This window comes from Mytilus edulis, chromosome 10, assembly GCF_963676685.1.
Source record: "Mytilus edulis chromosome 10, xbMytEdul2.2, whole genome shotgun sequence".
Lineage (NCBI taxonomy): Eukaryota > Metazoa > Mollusca > Bivalvia > Mytilida > Mytilidae > Mytilus > Mytilus edulis.
In genome coordinates this window covers 13927448-13954407 of record NC_092353.1, presented here as the reverse complement: position 1 = coordinate 13954407, position 26960 = coordinate 13927448, and the positions used below count along the sequence as shown (strand labels likewise).

Sequence of the window (26960 nt, the reverse complement as noted above, 5' to 3'; positions counted from 1 at the left end):
ACAAATGATATTCACATATAAATCTATTTACAGATCTAATAAAATTGACATAGAACATTCTAACAAAAACGTAAGAAGAAGAAAAAAAAACATGAAAATTCAATATCAAACCAAAACACTACACAGAAATCTAAATACGTAGCTACTCAAACGCTATAACGATTTGATAAACACGAGCACTTTAAAAGTTTATGAGTCATTATATAAGAAGAGAAGTTGGTATATGGACCGCAATGAACCAAATATATACGAAAGACAAATTTTTCAACTGCAATCAGATGTCAGGTTTCATAAATAAGTTGAAGCTAAACAGCATAACACGTTCAACTAAGAGACCGTAACATCACAGAATGAGTGATAACAGGTCTTCTAATATTATGGGTAAATACATCCTGCTATATATATTTATCATATACTTATAAAAAATAATGGTATATTGTACCCCATGATAAAACTTATTTGTAAATAAAATTATTCATTAAATTTGAAGAATTGCCGTAGCCGTGTGATATGACTTTTGTTATCAATTGCTTCCGGTTTATATCAACTGCTTCCGTCTTATATCAACTGATTTATTATCGTATGCTTTACTGTAACGTTATAGTATGACATTTCGACGCCATTCGGCAAAGTCCGTAAAATATACCTCAATGGTACGGTGTATTTGTTTGTGTAAAACATAAAAGTTTGATAAAAAAAGATTGGGAATCAGGAAAATAAAATATTAAAAATGAAAAACAAATCTTACAACAAAAGCGGTTTTTTTTAAGATTTAAAAAAAGTTTTTGTCTGTGTGTTTTCTGCTGAAGTATATGATAAAAAGAACATAACATGTCATTTTTCATATCAGATCCCTTATCAGCCCATGGTCAAAATCCTCCCTAGAGCTATTTTAACTATAAATACTTTAAACTATAAATATGTGAAATGTACGTAGGTATTACACAAACTTAAGATATCTGAACACGCTGATAACACAACAAGGACCCATGTAATTCAGTGACCGTTATTCTAGTAAAATATTGATATAAGTCAAAACTAAACTGGAGTTTTTTATGTTCACGATTATGCATTGTTGTTGATAAAATAATGATAAGACGCTGTTATTACTCATTTGATGATAAACCTCAACAGTATAGCCTATTTAACAATATGTTGTGAATCACGACGAACCCTTACCGGACGTTCTCTTTTCCTGCTGGAAAGCTGAAATATTTTTTTACTATAACAGTTATATTAAGACTACTGGCATATGTGTACAATATATTACTAAATCGAATATTATTTCTATATATACTTGTTTAGTTCCAGATCTTCGAGTTAACGAAATGGTTGCTGATATCGCATGTGGTTGGTTTAGAGGAATATATATTTCACATCTCATTCAACAAAAATGACATCAAAGTCATATAACTTTATTAAAAAGATAAATATCACATTTTTTTTCTCCAAAAGAGTGTCCTAATACCAATTTCAATGTCTTCATTGAACAATTGTATGCAACAGAAAAATGAAAAAAAAAAGACAAAAATAAAGGCGACAGTGGTATACCATTGTTCAATAGTCATAATTCAATTAATCAAAAACGAATGCGTTGTACAAACTGATTAAATTCAAGAATTGTTACCTTGTATGCTAACATTCCCATGAAAATTCTAAAATTGTTTGTACGTACATTGAACGACAAATTTATGTGACGTATAAAATTTTCTGACGTCAGACACTCAAATCAATAAATGTGTTCGTAGATAGTAGATGTTTTTGTGTTCTGTTAAATTGTTCCTTTTAAAATTGTTAAACGATGATGACTGATGTACCCATATTTTGACTATTATATTTATTGTGTCTGTTTATTTAACGCATCAATGTAAAAATATCGGAAATTGATGAGACTGTCATGAAAGTGAGAGGGTTAGCGCTATAGAACCAGGTTTAATCCACCATTTTCTACATTTGAAAATGCCTGTACCAAGTCAGGAATATGACGGTTTTTGTCCATTCGTTTTTGATGCGTTTTGTTATTTGATTTTGCCATGTGATTATGGACTTTCCAAATTGATCTTCCTCTAAGTTCAGTATTTTTGTGATTTTACTTTTTCCTTATTAAGTCGTGATACCTTTAATTTATACTTTACTTATCTACAATAGATTATAACAATAAACATCTGAATATCACTGTATGTAATATTGTTTAAACAAAAAATATACATTGTAGTCTACAGGCGCCACCTAAAATAGTATCCCTTTCATATTATATAATTATGCGATTGTCATAAGTCCGAAGTCATATGTCATATCTGGACTTTAAATTTATTTGCTTATTTTGGCAGTATGGTATTTTCAAAAGTCTTGAAAACCGTAGCGTCAACCGATAATTGCTACTGTCTTTGTCTTTTGGTCTCTAGTACATATTTATCTCATTGACAATCCTACCTCATCTTCTTGTTTTTTATAGTTTGCATATCTAAGGATTACAAAAATAAATGTTAAGCACAACATACTTGATCTATAAATTCCTGTTTCCAGCAACGAAACAAGGTTCAATAGTGTAATTATTTAAGCGTGATATTTTAGTACAAGGACAATTCACGTAACGTATCAATAAATGATATTAATTATCACTTTATAACATGTACCCGTAATATATTGCTATAATTTTAAAACAATTGGCACTGACATGACATGCGTAGTTTTGACATTATTTGTCGTTATATACAGATGGATTTATCAACAATTAAATTAGCAACATACAAAGGAACACAGGATTCATTTTGATTTTAAATTTTGGAAAGTAGAACTATTTTAATAAAATAATTGCATTTTTATTAAATACAGCAAGGATATTTATCACTTTTTCGGAACAAGAAAAGCGGGAGATATCAAAGGGATATTCAAACACATGCGTCGATTACAAACTGATAATGCTTGGGCATAATAAAAGAGAAAATAAACCACAAAAACACAAAACTGTGGTAAACAAAACACAATGTTCCAACTAAAGACTAGGAAACACGAACCATACCATCACAAGAGTAAAAGGAGGTGCTACGCAGGATTAAACAGGCCCTGCTCTGTTTATGGCACCCGTCATTTTTCTGAAAATGCCAAGTTCTCATACTGGTACATTATATCGTATTAAGAAGCAACAAAAGCCTATAAGTTAGTTATTTTGCGGAATCAGAATCTACGCAAAATTGAAGTTGTCTACTGGCATTAAACCTGACTGGACCTAGATCGGCATGTTTTTTTTTAATAATTTAAAATTTCTTTATTGTACATTCATTTGGATAAGTTCGATGTGAAATCAAACTGTTTCTATCTCAATATAGTACTTAACCAACAATTGGATTAAATTCTGAAAACAATCTGGAAATGGTATCATCTTCCCAATATGCAGCTCCTGAACCAAAAGCTTTCTGATAATTTAGATAAACACATTCATCTTCCAAAAAGAAAGTCTGAAGAATTTATTATTTTAATGAATAATCGTTTAAAATGTCATTATCAAATGATCTGAATATTTCTCAACAACGATAACTTCCATTCCATCGTGAAGTATGTACGATAAACAAACATGTAAATTGAGGAGTTGATTAAACGTAACATCTTTATGGTAAGCTAGTATATAATTACATTAACACAGCTACGTCAAAGTACGACAGTGAAGATGTACACTTCTTTGTAACAATAACAATTACATGTTAAAAAATACATGACCTCTAAACAATAGAACCTTATTTAAATATGTGTATAATTGAGAATATAGAGCTATAAGCGTCTTTTCATGCTTGCATATTACCTTCTCTGCGCTAAATGAATTTATTAAATGTTTAAGACATGAATATAGAAACAAAATGCTACTCATCATATATACATGATATTCAGTATTTTAATAAATAAGAAATGTGCGTTTTTAAGCATTGTCCGGTCGCGAAGGTGGATTGTACAAACACTTTGATGTTCTCATCGAGGTTTACAGTAGAATGTCTTGCTTAAAAGAACGTAGGCTCAAAAGAGCAGGTCTTTACGCAAATCGTCATATCAGGTGTCAATGAAACAACTATAAAAAAAAAGACCCCAAAAAGCCTACGGGCACAAATAGTTCTTCAACGCAGCAAAAAAAAATCCCGAAACCGGATGATGGTTCACAATACAATAATGTATACTAGTAAAGCTAATTGGAAACCATACTAAAATTTAAAAATACAAACAAATAACAAAGGCTAAAGGTTCCTGACTTTAGACAGGCGCATAAACGCATCGGGGTTTAACATGTTTTGTGAGCTCAACCCGTCCCTTAACCTTAAGCCAATGTGGACTGCAAATACACACAGCCATAAACACAGAAAAAAAAATAAAGTTCAAAATAAGTTCCAGCCTAATTTTCGAACAGAAAAACTGACCAAAAATATGTTGCAAGGAGAACATCTTCATCTGAGAACGGACAATTAACAATAAGAAAACAAAAGTCATTTCTTATATCGTTAATTTTGGTATAAAGATATAGATATCAAGATCTAGGAAAGGAAAGGATATTGTACATAATGAGTATTTGCTTTTTTTTTAAAGTAAGCTTAAAATGGCAAACTCCTAAAGGTAACAATAAACCATAACATTTTATGGGCGCAGCCATTTTATGAGCATAACATTGTATTCAGAATTAAGAGTATGGTTAATCCTAATTGGTCGATATGTGCGCCCGTTATTTTTTAATTATTAGAGATTTCGTGCATTCTGCTTTATACAAAAGGCATTATAAATCATTTTCGTAAGCCCGTCCGGAACTGAGATATCTTTTCAATGCTATGATGAGACACGTACCTTTAAGTGCAAAATTAATAGGCATGGGAGATAAGTACAAATTACGTTAAGAAAAACAACGCCAACCTATATTAATAACTTTTCTTTGATTCTAGCAGGGTTTCGTTAAAACAATCAACTTTCTAAAGTTTGTATCTCGAAAAAAGGTTACCATTGTCACCTATGAGGAAATAATTCTTTATTTCAATCTAAAGTGTATATACCGAAGGCGTCATCATTAAGTGAAGTTTACCATCCGAAAATCTAAAAGTGGAAAACAAATTTATGTATCCGTTGTTACGATGGGTTCGGCTAATTTAAGTCTAAACTTATTTTCCGTGCAATTCTTTATGAACGAGAGTCGATATTTCAACCAAGTGAAGACGTATTACAACATGTTTAACAAAAAAACTCTGAGCTCGGTATACGCAAAAAATAAAAACAAAAGCATAAAAGCACACTCAATATATAAAAAAAAATCATTGATTAGACCAATAAACAATTATATTGTGAAAAGTTAGTTCTTAACTGATACATATTAGGAGTTAATAAGGAAAAGTTTCCGAAAATTTTTCAAAGGATCTCTCATTCTGTCTAAGATGTTTTATTCCATTTATTAGAATCGACAATGCATAAGTATATAAACAAAAATTGCAATTGTAAATCAATCGCTATATTTACATTTTAATGAAAAAGTATCCTGACTGAGATTTTGCAATTTATTAAAGCGTCTATCAATTAACAGAACAATTCTGTTATGCTCTGATTGTATATCAATTGCTGTTATCAATCTTACCTGTTTTGATGCGTAAAAACTCGTCCACTCCGCTAGTAATACATTCCCAAAATTACGATATCATAATGAGGTAACGACTTCGCTATACATACTACCAATCTAAATAACAGATAAAGTTTGTAAGGAGATCCACGTTACAATTATAGAGAAACAGCTAAAGAGCCTATTTTTTTTTGTTTTATAAAGAATATACAATTCTATTAGCTATCCGCAAAATGGATATGTTCATTGTTGAAATATAATTAAGATTAAAGTGCTGTTTATTAGAGTCTGTTGTAGTAATATTATCTAACAAGATTAGTCCATTTTGTGGCTTCAAAAGACTTGCTTTGCCGATTTAATGATTTTCCGATGATATCAAGAAAACTATGTACCGGATATCCTACGGTAAATCACATGTATTAACTTTATTACGTGTTTTGAGACAAAGATGTATAGAGCTATCTTTTAAAGCCTTTACAGATTGTCAGCAATTTGTTTGAGTTCGAACACTAGCTAGATATTCATGTCATTCTTTCCAAACCTGTTATAAGTTACGTGTACATGATTGCAGCTTACAAAACATATATCATTAATTGGTATAACTGTAGTTTTATCATGATATCATGTTCACAAACATTCATCGAATGGGTCCATGCATGACATATTACAAGGCAAAAAGTTTGATCTTATCAAAAAACCTTTTTACACTGCCAGGCTAAGTTTTCATCGTTTATCCCGGAAAGCCAACTTTGTCAACTTTAGATTTTATTAAATGTATTTCTAATTCATGTAATCCTGGTTTTGTGACTGGGTGCATATCAGACAATTATTATTGATTACAAAAACCAAGTGAAATAAAGACTACGACACATTAAAAACAAATAGTTGTTTCTGGAATAACTTGCATCAGATTAACTCTTACCGAAAACGGTTGAAAGGCCAGAAATATAAAATATTGGAAGCATAAAGACCACTTCGCAAACGGTCTCAATAATCAGACGAGAATTCATGGACAACTTTACCTATGATTATTGCAACAGTACTTTTTTGCACATTTACAAAATTATACAAACTGAATTGTAACACACCGACGTATATTTGTTATCATGTCAATATCGAAGCAAGGCCTTCTAGAACGATGCAACCATGTATGTTTTGTGTACGATTTGGTTAATGGCTTAAAGTAATAACTGGCTTTGATGTTCACGTAAAATGCAGTGTCATCGTACAGCGTTTTTTTTAAATTAAATATATCACTTTCATAAACATTAAAAGCAAACACAGCAAAACAAAGCATACACTAGTGTTTTCAATTATCCATTACATGCACATGCAGGAATTGAAAACTTATTTTCAGGTTTGTCATACTTGCATAATTCATAAATTAATATGTACAATCGTTTAAATTTCGATCACAATTAATTCATGCATCAGTAAATAAAGGAATCCAATCACGGGTTGGAGCGAGCAAAATGCAATTATTTATATGAGTCAACGTCATGCACTTATACATTATTAATAGTCATTTTTCACATCTAACAAAACACAACATCCCTCATGACTTTTGTCGTCCGCGACATGTACTAGTTCATATATTAAAAAATACAATTACAAAATATATTAAAAGACTGCAAAAAAGCACGTTTCAACATGAAAAATATAATGAAGCATATGTGTTTAAGATTCCTTATAGATTTTTTTCTTTTTTTAGGAAACCAATTTACATTACATTACATAACGTAAATTGCTTATACTTCACAGTCTGTTTGATTCTTAAGAGTCGTTGTTCGCTACTCTGATTTCTAACTACAACTACTGAATGTTATATTCAGCTTGAATTGATATCACCACTGCAAAAGTATAACAATTTCTATTACAGATTAGTCTATCATTATCAGACGAGTGTTTCATGTAACGCTGAATAAAGACCAAACAGTCAACCTGTCCGTCGTCCGTGGAGAATGTGTCTCATCCTTGACTTTAAACAACCTGTAATTTTACGGAGATTTTTTTTTATATGAAATCGGTATTTCTTACATTTCCAGAATCATAAGTTTGTATCAAAAGCTTTATTTATGGTTTATCCCTTTCTCCGGTGTGTGTCTTGATCACTGGCATTGTTTGTATTGCCTTTTCAAAGTCTGTAAAAGCTCGATCCAATATATCACCATGTTAATCAAGCATCATTATCGGTTTTGTCATACTCTTGGTTTTTGTAACAATTAGTTCTATATATAATGCATGAACACCAGAAGATAACAACCCTGTCTTCGCATATGACCTCGTACCGTTTAAAGTACAGGTGAATCCGTGTATATCGTATGTCTCGTTTGTATGTATCTCCCTACTTTGAATTCACGTGTGGCTTGCTCGTCAATATAACGTTGTTTGTTTGTTTTGTTTCAACAATAATTTACTGTCGTTATCTGTAAAGTAGTGAAAAATAAATGAAATTCTATATCGTTTCTGTCTACATTTACGTTTAGACAAAAACATATTTTCCCCATAATCAACTAGAAGATGTACGACATTCTGTTCATCTGTCTGTATTGTATTGTTTTACAGATCATTATTTTCCATTGCCAATTATTACATCATACTTAATGAAAATAGTTATAAATTCAAATTATTCGAATATCGACGAAATTAGTTTGACGAAACAGTTAAGAAATTAAGGGAACTCAGATAAATACACCCTAATAGCATAATACAAATTTGCTAGTATATGACTGTATAGATGCGATTGATTTATATGTTTTCTAAATAATGTAAAGAGCTTCTTAGCAACTCTTAACCAAAAAAGGATTAGTTGCTTATGATTCAAAGTTTTATTCATGAGGTTAATATCGACCAACAACACGTACTTTTAAAGTCGGTTGTGTTGATGATTACAATAACATAAACTTGTTATAGGTACAAAAAATTCATTCAATGGTATATTTTTATGAATTTTATATTCGCCAATAATTGACTTATTTATTTCATTTTAAGACCTTAATAGTACGATATGTTATTTAAGGTCAATTTCAATATCTTTATCGCCCAATGAGATAATATCAGACGGCTGGAAAACAATTTTGATGGATTAAAATGCATACCGGTTCCTGGGAGTGGGCAAAACTAAGGGCTTATAGCACTCTTAATTGCTGAATACAATAGTTGAACATAAAGTATGACTTGATAACGCTTCCGTAGGAAGAATTAAATGAGTATACAATAGATAATCCAGTATCAAAATTGATTTAACACATAACTTCGATCAATGTAAATGTTAATGAATTCACAACTGCATGCTTACATGTATACTTTGGTCGATAGAATGTTTGATTTTTATGTTCACGTCCAATATTTAAGGTAATAAAGACTGGACATAAAACGATAGTGTTCAAAGGGGGAAAAAAGATTCGAAAATGAACACATAAAACAGGACTTAAACATTTTTAGTCAGTACAAAATGTAGTAAATTCACACAGCATAAATATGATAACGCACTTGCACCAATGTGTGGCAATACATACGTCTTCAGATACACCTCAGATAGGATACAAGTTTTGGAAAAATAATGCAAATCGATACAACAAAAACGAAGCCTTAATAGAATATCTAAGTATGATTATGTGTACTTTTTGTACTATTGCATAATTTCCTCACAGAAGATTAAAGATAAAACATTTCTCTTAAAACAAGCAAACAATGGTATTCTCGATGACTGACAGATATATGATAGTAGTTATCAAAGTACCAGAATTATGATTTAGTACGCCAGACGCGCGTTTCGTCTACATAAGACTCATCAGTGACGCTCATATTAAAATATGTATAAAGCCAAACAAGTACAAAGTTGAAGAGCATTGAGGATCCAAAATTCCAAACATTGTGCCAAATACGGCTAAGGTAGTTTATGCCTGGGATAAGAACATCCTTAGTTTTTCGATAAATTCAAAGTTTTGTAACATACTTTATAAGTTGTTGAATAGTCCTGAAAATGCCAGAAGTACTCATTATAACGACAGATAAGAATTAGAGGAAGGCGGATAGGTTTAAGAGTCTTCTAAGCTTTTATAAATAAGTACAAATGTATTAGAGGAGATGTCAACGGACACGGAAGTGTTTACTTTACTAAATCGTCACATATACACTGCACTGAAGAAGAATAGAATTAAATCATACTCTAAAATACATGGCTTCTTTTAGATGTAATTCAGGCTTATTTCTGTATAAAGCTCATTAATTTATCTAATAAGTTAAACCTTAACAAAACTTTAGAAGTTTGAAAGTATCGAAATAACGTTTTCGATTAACAATGCTAATTGAAAGTGCCAGACAAGATCTACTAAGGAAAAATCAACAAATATATTCATTGCTAATACAACTATAACATGGAAGTAATTTTTAACACATTTTAATTATATTCGTCAGTTTTAGAACAAGACAATCCAATGTCTAAATATTTTATCGTGTCAATCGAAACATAGAACTATTTTCTATACGCAAAATGCATATTAATATTGCTAAACAAAAATCCTTAAATGTTACAAAATGTATACAGGACAAGGTTCACTCATGGCACAAACGGCCTAAAATATCAACTATATTATAAAACACCAAAAAGGTCTCAATTCAGTTCGTAATTTTGTCTTTTTCAAAAGTCCAAATGCTATATATATCAGTTCTATTCATAAAAGTACACAATATTCTCCAAAGTAAGCCCATTTTGGACATTTTGTCAAAATATAATGATTTTGTGCAATTTTCAGACCTAAAAGCTTTAGAAACAATTTGGCCACCACCTACGATCCAAAATTGTGTTGTAACCAAAAGATTCTAATTTTGAAATAGAATGCATCAATATCAGTCTCCTACTGGATGTCTATACTAATTTGTTTTTGTAAATTTGAAAGCAAATCTACATCACAAACGTACATTTTTGTACCAACCGTGAAAACAATAATGCTTAACTTTGAACAACTGTAGCCAAGTAAATTCGTATTGTCAATAATTGCGTTTCTTCTATATTAAAGTCAAATGTATTCCAGATACTAACTTTATCTAATATTAAATCCCACACATGTAAAACTTTGACCTGTGAAAACAATTAAGTAAGGAAAATTTATAAAAGGACTTAAAAAATTCAATAACAACGTTCATCTAAAACATAATATCTGCAATTATATTATCCTTTATGGGAATACTATTTTGAAATTTTATAATTGGAATACGTCATAAAAGTAATACGTATTTGCCAAAAGCAAGTTAGTCTATTGGGGTTACGTAGACATCATTTACCGTAAGAAGTATGTCAGACAAAATATCATTTTGTACTTAATTTATAGAATGACGTTTCATGAAAATCGCAAAACAAACTATTCATACGAAACCGTTTTTATAAAGCTTTAGTAGCATATTGATGACAAAATGTTTTAAATAACATTAAAGTTAATTGTATATATCTAAAATATTTAAAGAAAAATTCAAGGGCTAAAATATTGAACACATCAATAAAATTAAATGGTCTGCTTATGGTTCAAGGGTTGTCACAGAAATGTATACTTACTGCATTCAGGCTTGTTGAACAAAAATTAAAATGAAATTGAAAAGTAATCCATCAAAAATATAGTCAGGAATGTATTAAAAAAAACGGGTGTATGTTTTCCTGCATTTACGATAATTCTAACTTTTTTTTCAAAATTTGCCACTTTTTATTATAAAAACCAAGTTATGCTTGTTTGGTATTAAAACTTTATCTACTTGGTTTTTTTTTTGTAATTAAAGCCAAAGTGTTCCGTGACAACGTTTTAGTAAAGTGTATTTATAAAATTCATATCAACAGTTATTTGGGAATAATAACTAAAATCTTTATACAATTATTTATTTTTCGAATTGAAATGAGAAACCTGTAGATTGCAATAAAATGACAGAATTACAATTGTTCAGTAACGTCTCCTTCTAGTTCTGCAATTTATCTTCTTTAGGAACATTCAAACGAGACAGTTTGTAATATATCATTTTTCTCATGCCGACAACTGACATTAACTGAATATTGCATGTTTTAGAATATTAATAATATCTTATGCGCTTATTTCATACATCAAAAAATATCCTTTAGCTAACACTGTTTTGTGTCATAATAATGTCTTTGATTAACATCATTACCAATTGTCACCAACAAAAAAGCAATGTAAAGGTATTGATCATGACAATATGATGAAAAGAAAAAGTGATATGATAAGAAATGAGACAAATATCAAGACAAGACAAAAAGACCATGATATCACCCTCTTTTAACAGTACAAAACCATTCTTGCATCAGACAGAAACCACGAAACAAAGTAAATATTTTGATTGCAAAGTATCCTCTCTAGAGTTAAAGTAACGTTCAGTAAATTTCGTGTGGTTCATTTACATATTTCGAAAACTTGTGTTATTGCGATGAGTAAACAACGAAAAAATTAGCAAACTAACTGTGCGTATTGTTCAGCGTTTGTTTTTTCTACATTGGCTAGAGGTATAGGGGAGGTTGAGATATTCAAAAACATGTTTAACCCCACCGCAATTTTACGCCTGTCCCAACTCAGGAGCCTCTGGCCTTTGTTATTGTGGTATTGTTTTTAATTTTAGTTTCTTGTGTATAATTCAGAGTTTCATATGACGTCCATTAAAACTGAACTAGTATGCTAATTTGTTTAGGAGCCAGCTGAAGGATGACTCCGGGTGCGGCAGTTTTTCACTACATTGAAGATCCATTGGTGGCCTACGGATGTTGTCTGCTCTATGGTCGGGTTGTTGCCGCTTTGACACATTCCCCATTTCCATTCTCAATTTTATATGATGTATTATACGCATTTCAAATGGAAAAAACACGGGACAAAGATTTCTTTTTAGGGGGATGGGATTTTTAGGTGGTACGTGTACATACATACATTCAATGATTTGTAACAAAATCTTCACTTTATTTATCTGAATCATAAAGTTAAATCAGTCTCCTATTATATGGCTTGAAGTATGCATTATATTATTCATACGTCACACTTCATAGTGAAGATCTTTGCTTCGTCAATTTAGAAAAATAATTGTCGATTTTTTAAACCTGGTGTTTTTTTTTTATAGCAACTGTTCTAGTCATGTATTTGCATATTTACCTAAATCGGTTAACTTCCTGTTTGACACATCGTATTGTCATTGAACATAATCAATTTTTGTAGTGTTTTTGCGCTATCTATTTTGTTCACTTGTTTATACCATGTTCGATTGCGTTACAATTTGATATCTAAAACTGTTTTCCCTACAAACACAAACTTTCAAATTGTATCTTCGAAAAAGCAGCATAAAAAGCCGACTTTTGTATCAGCTGTTACGACCATTTTCTTCAATAAGTTTCAAAATAACTGAGAAAAATATAACTAAAAGTACCTCTTCATCCAAAATATCATGTAGCGAATATGTTTTAAAATTGGTATGGAGTATACTAATTTAATTTGGAAAGCAATTAGATTTGAAAATAAAATAGAAACACTATATTGGTATTGGGCTTCAGACAAACAATTATTGAGATGAAATGATATTATATTTGTCGTATCGCACTTAAAAGTGGTAATGGGTGAATATATGCCTAATGAATGTTGTTAACATATCGTTCGAGATGTTATGAGAACTAAATAAAACTTCTATCAAAATCCCATATAAATTATCAAATGATTAGTCAACCATGTGTCAATAAATGCATTAAGACTTTTTAATTATTAATATATTTTTCGTGACACATGATTTGGGATATATAGATTATAAATGGCATTTTTCATATCAGACCCCTTATCAGCCCTTGTTCAAAATATCAGACCGACCTCGAGGATTGATTTGACCATGGGCTGATAAGGGGTCTGATATGACAAATGACATGTTATATTCTTTTTATCATATACTTCAGCCGAAGACAAACAGAAGAAGCTCCGTGTATAAGACCTTACTTTGACCTATAATGGTTTACTTTTATAAATTGTGAGTTGAATTGAAAGTTGTCTCATTGGCACTCATACCTAGACAGCTTTCGATATCTAAAACTATTTTTCAAACTTTGAAATAATGCATTTGATGTGATATTTGTTTTGCATTTTTAGTAATAACAAATGTTTCTGATTCCGAATATTCTTTTATTCAACTTTGTTATGTTTTACACACAAACAAAACGTACCGTTGAGTTGTATTTCACGGAATTTGTCTAACGTCGTCGAAGTGTCATGCGCTACCGTTACAAAAACGCATACGATAATAACCGGAAGCAGTTGATATTAACCGGAAGCACTTGATAACAAAAGTCATATCACTAGGCTACGAAATTCTTCAAATTTGATGAATAAATTAGTTTTAGCATGGGGTACAATTATACCATTATTTTGTATAAGTATATGATCAAATGATTTCTTATCAAAATGACATTTTCAGCACATGTAATTGAATTTTGTTTCAGTACTGCCTGACCTTAAACGGCATTTGGTGTTCAGTTTATGACCGTCTCTGCTCGCCAACGTTAACTGTTTCAGGTTTTTAAAACTTATGATCATGTTTAATTGTAAAGGTGTTTATTCCAAAAACATGTCGTATACATATAATAGGTTATGCTTTGAACGGAAATTTTAAAACAACAGGAAATTAAAAAACCAAACTCAAAAGGGAAACTTTTTTAGAAATCAAAATGTCCTTCGAGATGTGTTCAGACTCTTAATGTCTAACTTTTTTTTACGTACATGCATTTTTAGGTGAAAAAGTACTGATGTCATATATCTGTTTATCATGCTTTATTAAAGATATCATTAGTTGGATTTTGAAAGTTAAAATTTGTATTTCTAGCCAGACTTAAAGATAAACTGTCCTTAATATTAGGAATCTGCATGTGGAGATGCACTAAATGCCAATTGTAAAGTATTCGGATTGAATTAATTTTTTGGTGTTGAACCACAAACTTTATTACTGTTTTAAAGCACAAAACTACAAGAAGTTCGAACAAGAACTATATTATGTGAAGAAACATGTGCGTTTAAACAGGAATTAAAAGTAATTCAACTACCTGAAAACTGTTTGTCAAAATGATTTTGTAAAGAACTACAACATGCTTTCGTACGATTCCACTTCACACTGCAGGCTTAAAAATATATACGTGATGTTATTGACAACGAGGTGTTACTGCTAATACCATTTTAAATGCAGATGAAAACAGTATGACTGTGAAAAAAAAGAATTTATCATTTATGTATAAATTTACAAACGTAAATCAAATTTTCTCCGTGTAAAATGGTTCAATTTCATTTTTTGCAATATGTAGTATTTTGAAAATCCCCGCACTGACTGACACATCGTTGAATCAGTTGAACAGATGCTTGTCAAAGTTCATTGTTCTTTTTTTACTGTTGCACAAATATAGTATAGAAGAGTAAATATTGCATTGAAGGTTTTTATTTTTCCAAACTTCTAAATCTACTCGGAAAAAGTATTTCCGTTAACTGTTGATTTCTATAAGATTGATTACAGAATTTTCTCTCCCGCTTCTTGTAGTAATTTACTCTTTCCCAACCTCAATGCTTTAAGTTTATAAATCTAAACGTAGCTAAACGAAAGTCGTGTAAATACAAGACTTTGTACTGCTGAATAAAAATGTCGGTGGGGTGACTGATCTATGATCACAATCAAAATTCAACATAAATGAAACATCTAATTTTTCATAAAATCAAAACATTTCATCATGGAAGTTATTAACAAAGTTTAGATTTTATTATAATGTTAATGGAGCCGACGAATATACTATTATACTAATTTCTACCAATGAATTTGTGCATACTGATCCTTGTACTTTTTTGTTAAATTTTTTTATGTATTTTATCATCATTTCTCTGTCATTCATACGCTAGACAACGACTTTGGATATGAAAAGTTCCTAAAAGACTAAACAATCACATGGTTTTTCCATATTCAGACTAATCCATTGCGGTAAATTCAGGATCATCGTGATTTATTTACTAGTATTAGTTGTATCTTGCTTTGAACTAGCTTTCCGTAACATCGAGAATTCTTATTATTGTGTTAACTGTTTATTGGGGTTTTTTTAGTTGTTTTTGATCCTAATACCGATATTTTAAACTAAACCTATTGTAACTGATTGTAGTTCAGTTGCTGTCGTTGTTTAATGACTGTCATATTATCTTTCGTAAATGGTTTTGTTGTGAATTTGGATGTTAATTCAGTCCATGTTTCACATTTTTAATAGGCTGTTAATTGATTTGAATTCTTTTTGATAATTTATGCGGGGCATGTAATAGCCGACTATACTTTATTGGTTTATCTCAAATCCCAGTTGCAGATCTGGGGGTGTTCCGAGATTGGGAATCCCCCTTTTTGTTGACGATCGATACTTCTGAATGGGGGACTATTAGTTGGAAACGCCCCTTCACCTTGACTTTTAGATTCTCTAAGTTCAGTATTTTTGTAATTTTACTTTTTAGAAATGACTGGATCCGCCCCTGGAAGGCTATATCCACTTTATTTGAATTTTGGCGCATTTTTAAAGAAATAATTCATAGGGGCTTGAATATATCGTGATTTTACTACGGGTTGGCCCTTTAAGACAAATATAAAATATCGACATAATTGGACAACCCGTAGTAAAATCACGATATATTCAAGCCCCATGAATTATTTCGATTCTAACAGCACAAATACGGCAATTGTTTTGGATCGAAGCGCTCTAGGTGAAGGCATTATTTACCGTTCCAATAAATACACGCACTATTAAACTGACGTAAAAGAACGGAGCAAACTGAATAAGTGACATGCTTAAACTATTTACAATAAAATATTAAGATAGGTTTGGATGAAACTAAATGACAACTGTACTTATATGTCTTATAAGTATACAAAAAATTGCTTATATGACACATTATAGGATCGTTTGTTTACGTTTCCTAGTTTGTGATGGTTGTCGGTTCCACATGCCTGTATTTTCCCGTAAAATGCTTATATACGGACGTCATAGTTCTATGACGTCGGGTAGCTCATTCATAAAAAAAGCATATGTCGTGGGAGTAACGATCGGAACAGCCTAAACAATATATTCATATTTTACCACGGGTGTGTACTCAAAGCGTTTGAACCTTGTGTGACCCTGAAGCTTGGCAACTATGTAATCAAAATGCTACTATCGTTTTATTCTCTTTATATTGCAAAAAGTTCTGACTCAGGAACCAGCAAAATGATTTCGTAAACAATAAATAAAACAAATAACCATCTTTTTTTAATTGTATTATTCTAATCCCATAAACAAAAAAATGTGTCTGAGAAATGCATTTTGTAAAAACAAAAGGGTATCCATTAATTTTGTTTGCTGCAAAAACATTTCGTATGCAATTAAATTCGTCTGCTTAAATCAATCATGTCCTCTGATTCTAAAGAAAATAATATGGAAATGACTCAATTTAGACTAATTTTGTCACCTAATGCTGAAGTGACTGAAGATGATTTGATGGACACATGCTTGCAGAACACCCGCAACGAGTTAGATAGACCAAATGAACAAAATTTGACATAAACTCCTAACCCAACAAATTAAATTCAAGAGGAAAGTCATTCTGAACATTTCGTGATTTACAAGAACACTATACACTAAGGTTTGTTACATATGTATAATGTATATAAAAAAAATCAATATATTGAGTATTTGATTTAATACTTGATAAAAAAAAAAATAATAACAGACACAACACTGTTCAAATAAACCTTAATCTGATTATTTTGCAGTCATTTAAACAAAATCTTGAACATATTGTACACTTGCATGTGTATTATGTGCATAAGTATTAGATTAAAACTTGCATATATACATTTGCCGTAAGAATTTGTTCAGTATTGTACATATATCACGTAATATGAAGATATTTTTCCTATTCGCTGTCATTTAAATATATCAAATGAAAAAATACAATCCATTCATCATTCAGGAAATAAAATAATCACACAAGCACATTTTTATAATAGTGGAACATAAAATATTCTTCTCTTTTATACTAGAATTTCTACTCCTGCTAATGAGCATAACATTTCTAGCTTTCTATGTATTTAGTACACTATAAAATGTATAATCCAAGTGATATTATTTGCACTGCCATCGTCACACCAAATCTGAAAACAATGAATGTTTGCGTATATTATTCATTCTTGAATAAGTATAGTTAGTTGTCCAAACATAAATTATTTATTTTCTATGAGCTATATGAAGACCCTGAGTAAGTAATGAATGGGTATTGGATAATTTATACAGTTAAATTGCGATTTCAAATAAATCACATGTTTTGAACAGCACAAACATCATACATGTATATTTATCGTATTTGTACATGCAATGATAAAACATTATAAAGTACAAATTTGTGTAGGCAAAATCATCTGTTGTATAGCTAGGTGTTGGCTGGTTGCAGATAAAAAGTCCAGCAAAACACTACTTTGCACACAAAAACTATGAATTTTTATAAATAAAAAGTTGTGGTATAGTGTATTTGAGCACTTAGCACCAAGTCACAATGTATAAAAAGTAAACAATTAAACGAAGTACGGCCCTCAAGATGGAGCCGGGAAATAAGCTATAAAGGGCATCACACATAACAGTGTTAAATAATTCAAAGAGTAACAGATACACAGTCAATCCCTTAACATTTTAACAATTAAATATAATCATAATTATATTTTATCAGATGGGGTGATGTAACCCTGAATACGTCCACAGATGGTTCCCAATATTTGGAGTTAAACAAGTCAGAAAAAAACAAGGACCGGAGAAAACGTATCAGATGTACGAGGAATTTCTTTTCAAATATATCAAAGCCTAGGTGGCCGTAACCCACTGTATTTTCATATTTTGGGCTAAGAATCTCCCTTTGATATGGTCACACGCACCATTTCTCGAAGGCAACATGTCTGACATCTGGTTTGTAAGAAGCTTGGGGTAAAGAACAATGGTTAAAACAATGAAAGAAAGGGAGAATCTTGACAAAAACAAACGGCTAACAAATGATAGTGCTAGAAAGTATCTTGTGCAAAAGCTCAGGCAAATTATTATCCAGGGAACAGATATTAAGCAAATTTAGAGAGACAATTGTAGCGCTATTTCTGAAAAGCAGCAAAAAATATATCAAACTATTTCAGCAATAGAACAACAGATGAAAACATGGTGATTGTGCGATACACACGACACACTCAGTCTGAACAATCAAACTTACCTAGAAGAACTTCAACAGTTATTGGACCCGTGGAAACGTCAACTGTGTACGCTCTTGCTGTCTATCAGTCTTATCATAATGTTTAACGGTGTAACGCTCCATGTTGGCACACTTAATGTGAACACACATTCACACAGTAAAACTCCCGCTAAATTGATGAACTGATCGATTTCAATCTAAACAAATGTGTTACTGTTTCAATTGTTACAAGTACGTTTATTTGACATAAAACGTTTCATACAAAAATAAAGTAACAAAGCCCATTACGATTAATTTTTGGACAAAGATTTTCAGTGAAGAATACACATCATTTTTTAAATGTTCGTGCTTGCATATTACATGTACATGATGAAGTCGATAAGAATATTTATTTAGTTTTAGAGCCAATCATTCCATTTATTCCTAGTCTAAATAATGATGACTTAATGATAGGCTATTTTGAACTTTTGCTGTGAAGCTGTCCTGCGTTAGAAAAAATAAACTTGCCTTTCAAGACATCATCATTATTTTGACTTGACCTTTTCCAAAGAATATGAATTGGTTGTCACTTGTCCGTTCAACATAATTGTGAAGGGCTATTTTTCCTGTCATTTACAGAAAAAAATTAAATAGCCTTTCCGCTTCTTGAGTTAACTGATTCTCTCTTCCCTATACCCAACTTCTACGTCTCTAGTTCCCTATCCTCACTTCCCTACCCCAACGCATTTTCTCCTTCGTCTATACCCAATTCCCTACCCCTTGCTCTGAGACAAAAAAAAATGTTAACAACGATCATTGTCATGTGTACCTTGTAACTATGCGAGGGAAAGATTCATATTAGATGCTTCGTAAAACTACATTTGACTGAACTTGCACTCTTTGAATATTAGAGTACACCTTAAGCGTCTCCTGAACCTCAAAGTAAACGTTACACACCGATTTTCAGAAAAACAGGGAATGCATGTGATAAAAGCATTTGTGTTTTTTTACATCTTGTATGAAAAAGATATATATATTTTTTTCATAAAACTGTGTTGAGAAAATTAGTAAAATGCTGATCAGATTTTTTGTTGTTCATATCTTTGACTTTATTTTCTCTCTAATTAAACAATACAGTTTTGTTGTAACCGAAATCATTTTCACTTATAAGTTAAAGTGATAATAAGTCATGAATCTCGATACCTGTTTTTTGTTATTTTTATTCCGTCAAATACAATTTTATTAAAAAAATGGTATAGCCTTAATTATTTTAAGATTGAGGCAACTTACCTCTCAACTGTCTTTGGAATTTGTTTTAGTATTATACAAAGATATTATATATTTTGAAATATGGTCTCCTTTTGGCAACACAAAGTCTTAGTGATTGTAAGTTGTTCTTTATGTTTGTACTGATAATTTCAAGGTCATAAGTCAACATGCTGAATTCAAAGTTATGATGCATATATGAGCACAAATTAATATGGTGACTCTGAAAGGTGTTCTCCTATCATATATTTTTTTCAATGTACAGAGAACATGGTTTACTTATTTGCTAAAATAGGGTTTAGAACTAGCTGCCAGTAACAACAAATATATTTAAATTAAAAGTTCCTCTCAGTAAGTGTTCCAATGTCTGTTCTTTGTCCTTAAGTCTTTGTTGATAGGTGTTGCATTGTTAATGACACAAAATCTCAAGTAATATGTATACATATAATGAGTTGAAAATACGTAAATTGGCACAAGCACATTAGCCAAGGGGCACTATAGCGCAAATCAGGCTTACATTGCAATATATTGAAAAATAAAGCCTTCATGTTGAAGTATAACCAAGAAAATATGATCGACTAGCAAAAAATTAAAAGGTGACGTATGTTATATGTCAGTTGAGTCATTGGTAAGCTCCATTCCAATCAGTATTGGTAAAAGTCGATAGTATATACACTGTCCTGAACACAATTTCCTCTTAAATGAGATTGGAAGTTTTTTTATTATGTCATATCAGTCATGTTTACCATGAACTTTACAACTAATATTGCGATAGTACAGTTGTTATTGATTCTATGATTTGTTCGTATTAATCTAAATGCAGCTTTATTTGTATAGGATCCATAAAGCGTAAAAGTGAAACTCATGTAGTTGATTGTCACGATCTGACGGACTTTTTTCTTCTGTTAATCAACTACAGTCTTTATAAATTCCTAGACAAACTATTTTATTCTGTTTATAATTACTATTTTCCTTAATTTTCTAATTCAAATTTAGATAGTTATCATGATATATGAAATAGGAGTTTTCGTTTATGAAATATTTAATAATTCCATAGACGAACGTAGAAACAATGATGCACTCATACTTAAAAGAACTTTAAAATACAATTCTATAAAATACCATCAAATTTTGTGGTAATTAGAATTAATAATGAATTCATTAAGGTGTTTTTTTCTTCAGTTCCTACACTGTTAATTTAACTGTCAAAAGTCACAAGAGATCTATTATTAAAGTGAAATGCTACATCAAACGTATTGTTATATCCTCGAAATCGTTAGTTGTATAACAGAACATGTACATTACGGAAATGCTATACAATAATTCACAATAATATTCAAAAATTAAGGCAGTTTTTATACAAAATAAGAAAAATAATAGTTCTATGTTTTACATACCTTTATTATTTTAAAGAAATCACTCAGATTTTAAATTCCTCATAACATAACAGACCTGCAAATTTAGCACCGATCATTTGGAAACCAAAGTAACAATGATTGAATGCTATGTAAACATTGAATAAAATGTGAAATTACCTTACCTTAAAATTACTGACTGTTATAACTATTTAGCCTATCCTAAACATATCTGTTATTTATTTAGATAAATACAAAAAAGTATTTTGATCCAATTTCCTTCAATAACTAGACTAAATGATGGGTATTCTTGGTAAGTGTCATTGTATAAATGATTCCATACTGGAGGTTTGGGTTTAATTTAAAACCAATGATTACTAGCCACACGCGCGAGTTTTGATTTTGTTATCGCAATGAGGACAAATGTGGAAAAACATAATTCTATAGCTTAAAGGGCGACGAAGCCTGTTAAATGTTGAAAGGTTTATAGAAATGAGGAGAAAAAAAGAAATACAATGGTCGATTTATGTCTTTTTAGATAAAAAGAACGTTATTCAAAAGTTACATACTGCCTGATAGGTTTACGTAATCAAATAATATTTAATATACTTACTGATATTCAAACTCATACGTTCAAAGTTCAGGGTTCGAATCATTGTATTGTAGAAAAAGAGGGAGGGGAATAATAAACCATCAGAGTTAAATTAGCATCGAGCCTCTTGGGTAAATGTTTTAGGCTAATTGTTTTCTGATTGAAGGTGATATACACCCACTGTGTCCATCGGAATCCGTTACTGAGGTAACGTAAACAAAAACAAAAGTAACAAAAAAAAAACCCTGTTCTTTGTTCATTACTATTTCTCAAAACTAAAAACTATTTCAAACTTAGTTAAGAAACACAAAACTGGTAGAAACGATTTCCAATTATAAAAAGACGATATTGAGTAAAGTCGAAGATGACAGCAAATTTTCCCATATCACACACATTTAGACAGAAGCTCAACTGATGAGATCAGACAGGCTCAGAAACATGAGATGGTGTTAAACAAGTTTTGTTAGTATATAACACTTTCCAATTAAATATATATAGATCAGTTGAAAAAACGGAAGACAGATTCAATAATAGGCAATAGCAAAAAACAAAACAACGTTAAGATTCAACCTTTGTGGAGCACTTTGTGACACTTTCGTTTGATATTTTTCAATTTTTGCCATTACATGTTCAGTTTGTTTAATTTCCTACCTATAAGTTTGAATATCTATTTCTTACTATGACCTCTCTGATTGCTCTTCAATTGTATTATTGGGTTTGGTTTATATCGTTAAATCTTAAACTTTTTGTGTAGCGTTTCATGGTCTGTTGTTTGTCTGATATCTTATATCAAGTATTGAGGTTTTATATTTCTTTCACTTAAAGTTTTAACTTTCATGTTCCACGTGGTATCTTTTTTTCTTTTCTATAACATTTATATTATATTTGCGGCGAAAAATTTGTACACTTTAGACATTATTAATTCCCATTGCAACATCGAGGATAAAACAGTTTCATCAAACTTACCCAACAATGATGTAATGATCTGATAAAAGCTGAAGTATGACCTTAAGACTCAATTTGATACCAGTGCCGTAAAATAGAAACTTGTTTTGGTCCATTATCTCGTTCATATAATCCCAGTATGCATTGTATTACTTTGTCATTTCCATCGTTTATGTCGCCTAGTTGTAATTAACATCCATGTGGCAGTGACGGTAAAGTAAAGTTAGTATTGTGTAAGCATCATACTGACAGACTTTACTGAGGTATTCACTCTTGTGTGCGTTGTAGCTTCAGAAAATAAGTTTGATATATCCAGGTCAATTCTTGTTACAAAAATTAAATAAACCTTATAACACAAGGACCCTCTTAAATGAAGTCATTAAACGTGTTAATAAAATGACCTTTCAGAATGAGACTGAATACTAATGTTTCCTCTCAAATATTGCTATTTTAGACACATTACTTAATCTGAGAATAAGATTAAGATAATAGGTATAATGATCAATTTCTATTGATATGAAAATAAGAAGATTAAGAACAAAATAGACATAAACGTAGATGGTGATGAAAGTAGTGTGTTTTCTTACAGAAATCCAATTCAAACGGTTGAAAAAAGAACATCATTGCATTTATATCGCTTTTCAGAAAATGGAACCTTTTAACCACTACTTTTAGAATTGTCAGGCGTATATATTATATTGGCAATATTTTTTACTTAAAGGGAACATACGCCGATTAATGCCGTATTCCATGACAAATAATGTTTTTTCTTTAATATAACGTGTTTCCGACTTAAAAGGTTCAGGAAACTCAACACTATTAAACGTTGAATCAATTCTGGCAATGCTATCTTAGAACCAAGGCTTTTTCAATCAATGCAAAATATTCTCAAAATGTTAAAATACTTTGTATTTCTTCAAAAACTCATGAAAATGTAATAAAAATTTCTAGAATCCAAAAACTGTATCGTATGGTATATGAAGGAGGGATACTTAACTGGAAATCCTGTAAGTGGTTTATCATACGTTCTTTTTAACTTCAATCGCCGACATTTTGATTAACTGTTGATGGTAGATATTCTATGGTGCTTAATTAAATGGATCAAATGGTTTACCTGTTTCATATAATAATCTCTTATGTAATGTTTTATGTCCTTAGTAATGAGCATCCTTTTATTTAAATCTCCCCGGTCGGTGCAAATTACATAACTTATGCTGTGCGTTTACTGTTTATTCCTTGCTTTCAATTATCATTGCTTTGCTGTTATTTGTCCTACATTTATTTATTCAATAGCTATACATTTGTTTCCAAAACTCGTCGTTGATAAAATGCCATTTTACCTAAGGGAACATGACTTGTTCGATAACCCTTTTTCAGGGAAAACTTTAATGTCACAAATTCAAGCATACTTCAACAAAAGACGTTTTCTGTGATGTTTATTTCTATGTGAAATCTTATGAGAGTGACAATGATATAGATGAGTATCAACAAGCTATGGCACTGGATGTAATGGCGCAAATATATGAAAATTTAACAGAAGCTTAAACGTACGTTAATGCATATAAAGTATTTCAGTTTAATTCTCTATCGGGTCACATGACCAATCACTGACTATATATCTATATTACAGCCATGAAAAAAAGACACATTATCAAAATAAATGACTTCTACATAACATTTGTTAATTGATAACTGCTGTTTTAATAATATGTCGTTAATCTGCTTTGACAATCGAAGCTAGAGTCGATAATTACAATAGATATTACAGATACATTTTTCTGTCAGACATTTTCAATTTCACATGCTCTGTCTGTATGTATCTGAATATTGCTAATGTAAAAAACATCAAATTGAACTAAAACACAGACCGGACGTGTGATTGTATTAACAACACAAAATTTTGAACAAATGTAAAATAGTTGCCATAACGGGGAGTGAAACAGTGATATAAAAGAGTAAAAAAGGGCCGTACTTTGACATTAAATTGTAAAGTTTTTATGCATTGTGACTTGGATGCAGAGTTTTCTCACTGGCACGCATACCGCATCTTCTTATTAACATAAATAGGAAATGGCGCTGGATATAATGGCGCCAATATCTGACATATAAACTGAAGTTATCACGCATTTCAATAAAAAAGAGTACATTGCAGTGGATCCACAATAGAGTCATATGGCCGATCATTGACTATTTATTTACATTACAGCATGGTGAAATAGACACATTATCACAATAAACGACTTCTGCGTTATATTAACTAAATGATAAATGCTATTTTAAGAATAGGTCGTTTATCTTCTTTAGAAATTGAAGCTAGAGTAAGTTATTACAAAAGATATAACGGATAAATATTCATATCAGCAATAACTAATCTTGCATGCTCTGTCTGAATAAAAGTGCATATTGTTCTTGCAAATAACATGGAATTTCATCCATTGCTAATATCGTTCAGATTTTGAGGAGCTCACAATTTCAATGAGCAAAAAAGCAATTACATGAACCATTTATAACAGCAAATTTCTAATAAGACATTGAAATGAAACCAGTAGTTCACACCAAAAGTACTAGATTTGAGGAAAACACAGCGCATAAAACCTGCCAGTCTTCAACATTGAACAACCGTGTTTATTTATGAACAGGATGTCACAGCATAACAATTGAATAATCAGCCTCAAACATGACAGAAATAGAGACACAACTGTATAAGTATGTGGTCGTTATTTCAGGTGAACTGATTTCTAGTTTGACAAAAAAATAACCATTTGAAGTCAACATATATACAAATGTCATTTCAAAATCTTCAGTTAATAATAACATTTCTTTTTCGCACGATATATCGTTGAACTAAATGTGAACCACATTTTTGATGTAATATCTTAATAAACAGAAAAAATACCCAGTCATTCCTCAATTAATACTGAAATATATGTGCATGCTCGATAAAGGATCCTGGAAGTTGAGTGATAAAGCAGAAGAGTAAACTATATTCTCTACAATTTGAAAAGTCACTATTATTATGATTGCTCATCATATAGCTATAAATGTAAAAGTGATTATAAACTCTGTAACTACGTATAAGCATTTCTTAATATATTTTAATGATTTTTTATCATACATTTTCAAAATTTAACAAGGACATTAATACATGAAACATCTTGATAGCGTTTTATCAAGTATTTACTAAAATGAACTTCTCGAAAGTTTTGACGTAATGTTTTTTTATCATTTTACATCATGTTTATGATGCAAAATAAAGATCAAAGATGCTTAAAAGTTCTAATGGTTCCTAGGTCATTTCTGAATCACGTGACAGAACATAACAGATTTCTAGTACGTATAAACTGTCTAGGATATTTATCTAATTTGATTTATTGTAGTATCTAGTAACTATTCCTCTGCAAGTAATTTTGTTTTCTAACTAAGGATTTTAGTTCATATAGGATTTAATTATCGGTGTATGTGATAAAGCTAAGGCTAATAACACAAGGAATTACCCATTTAAGACCGCCAATAATTCTTTAAAAGCATTAGGTTATTCACTTTACATTGAGGGCGATGTTGTTACCTTTGGCAACTGGTGTTTTCTATTTGTATCAAGGACATTAGCACATATTAATGAAATAAGATGAATTTGTTTAGTATTTACTACAAAAATAGTCCTTTCACACATCTTAACGTCAATTTTCAGCATTACCTTATGTACTCTTTAGAATGCTAATTAGAGTCTCATGCATTTCTACGGAGAATTATTTCGCCTTTTAAATATAGATGTGTTTTCTCATAATTATGAACCAATTGTGACCATATAACGCTTGAAAAAATATTGGTTAATTTATATGTTGTACAACTCATTCTCAGGTCGCGTATTCACATTCAGGATCCTGTATTTTTGTGGCTGTCGTTTGCTTTGTTCCATATTTGTTTCCAGTATTTTTTTGTACATTAATTTGGCAGTTAGTTTTCTCGTTTGAATCGTTTACATTTGTGATTCCTGGACTTTTAAAGCTGAC

The 26960-nt window shown here is 30.8% G+C and overlaps 1 protein-coding gene across 2 annotated transcripts in view; it reads right to left on the bottom strand.

The window, feature by feature from the left end:
* Positions 1–26960, bottom strand: part of LOC139493449 (growth hormone secretagogue receptor type 1-like) — a 321528-nt gene that overhangs the window by 220691 nt on the left and 73877 nt on the right. Inside the window, exon 3 of one of the 2 annotated variants that reach the window (XM_071281851.1) lies at positions 5597–5695. The exons of the other annotated variant lie outside the window; for it this stretch is intronic. The gene's annotated coding sequence lies outside the window, so the exon portion shown is untranslated. The remainder of the gene's footprint in view (positions 1–5596; positions 5696–26960) is intronic. 2 annotated transcript variants of the gene reach the window in all.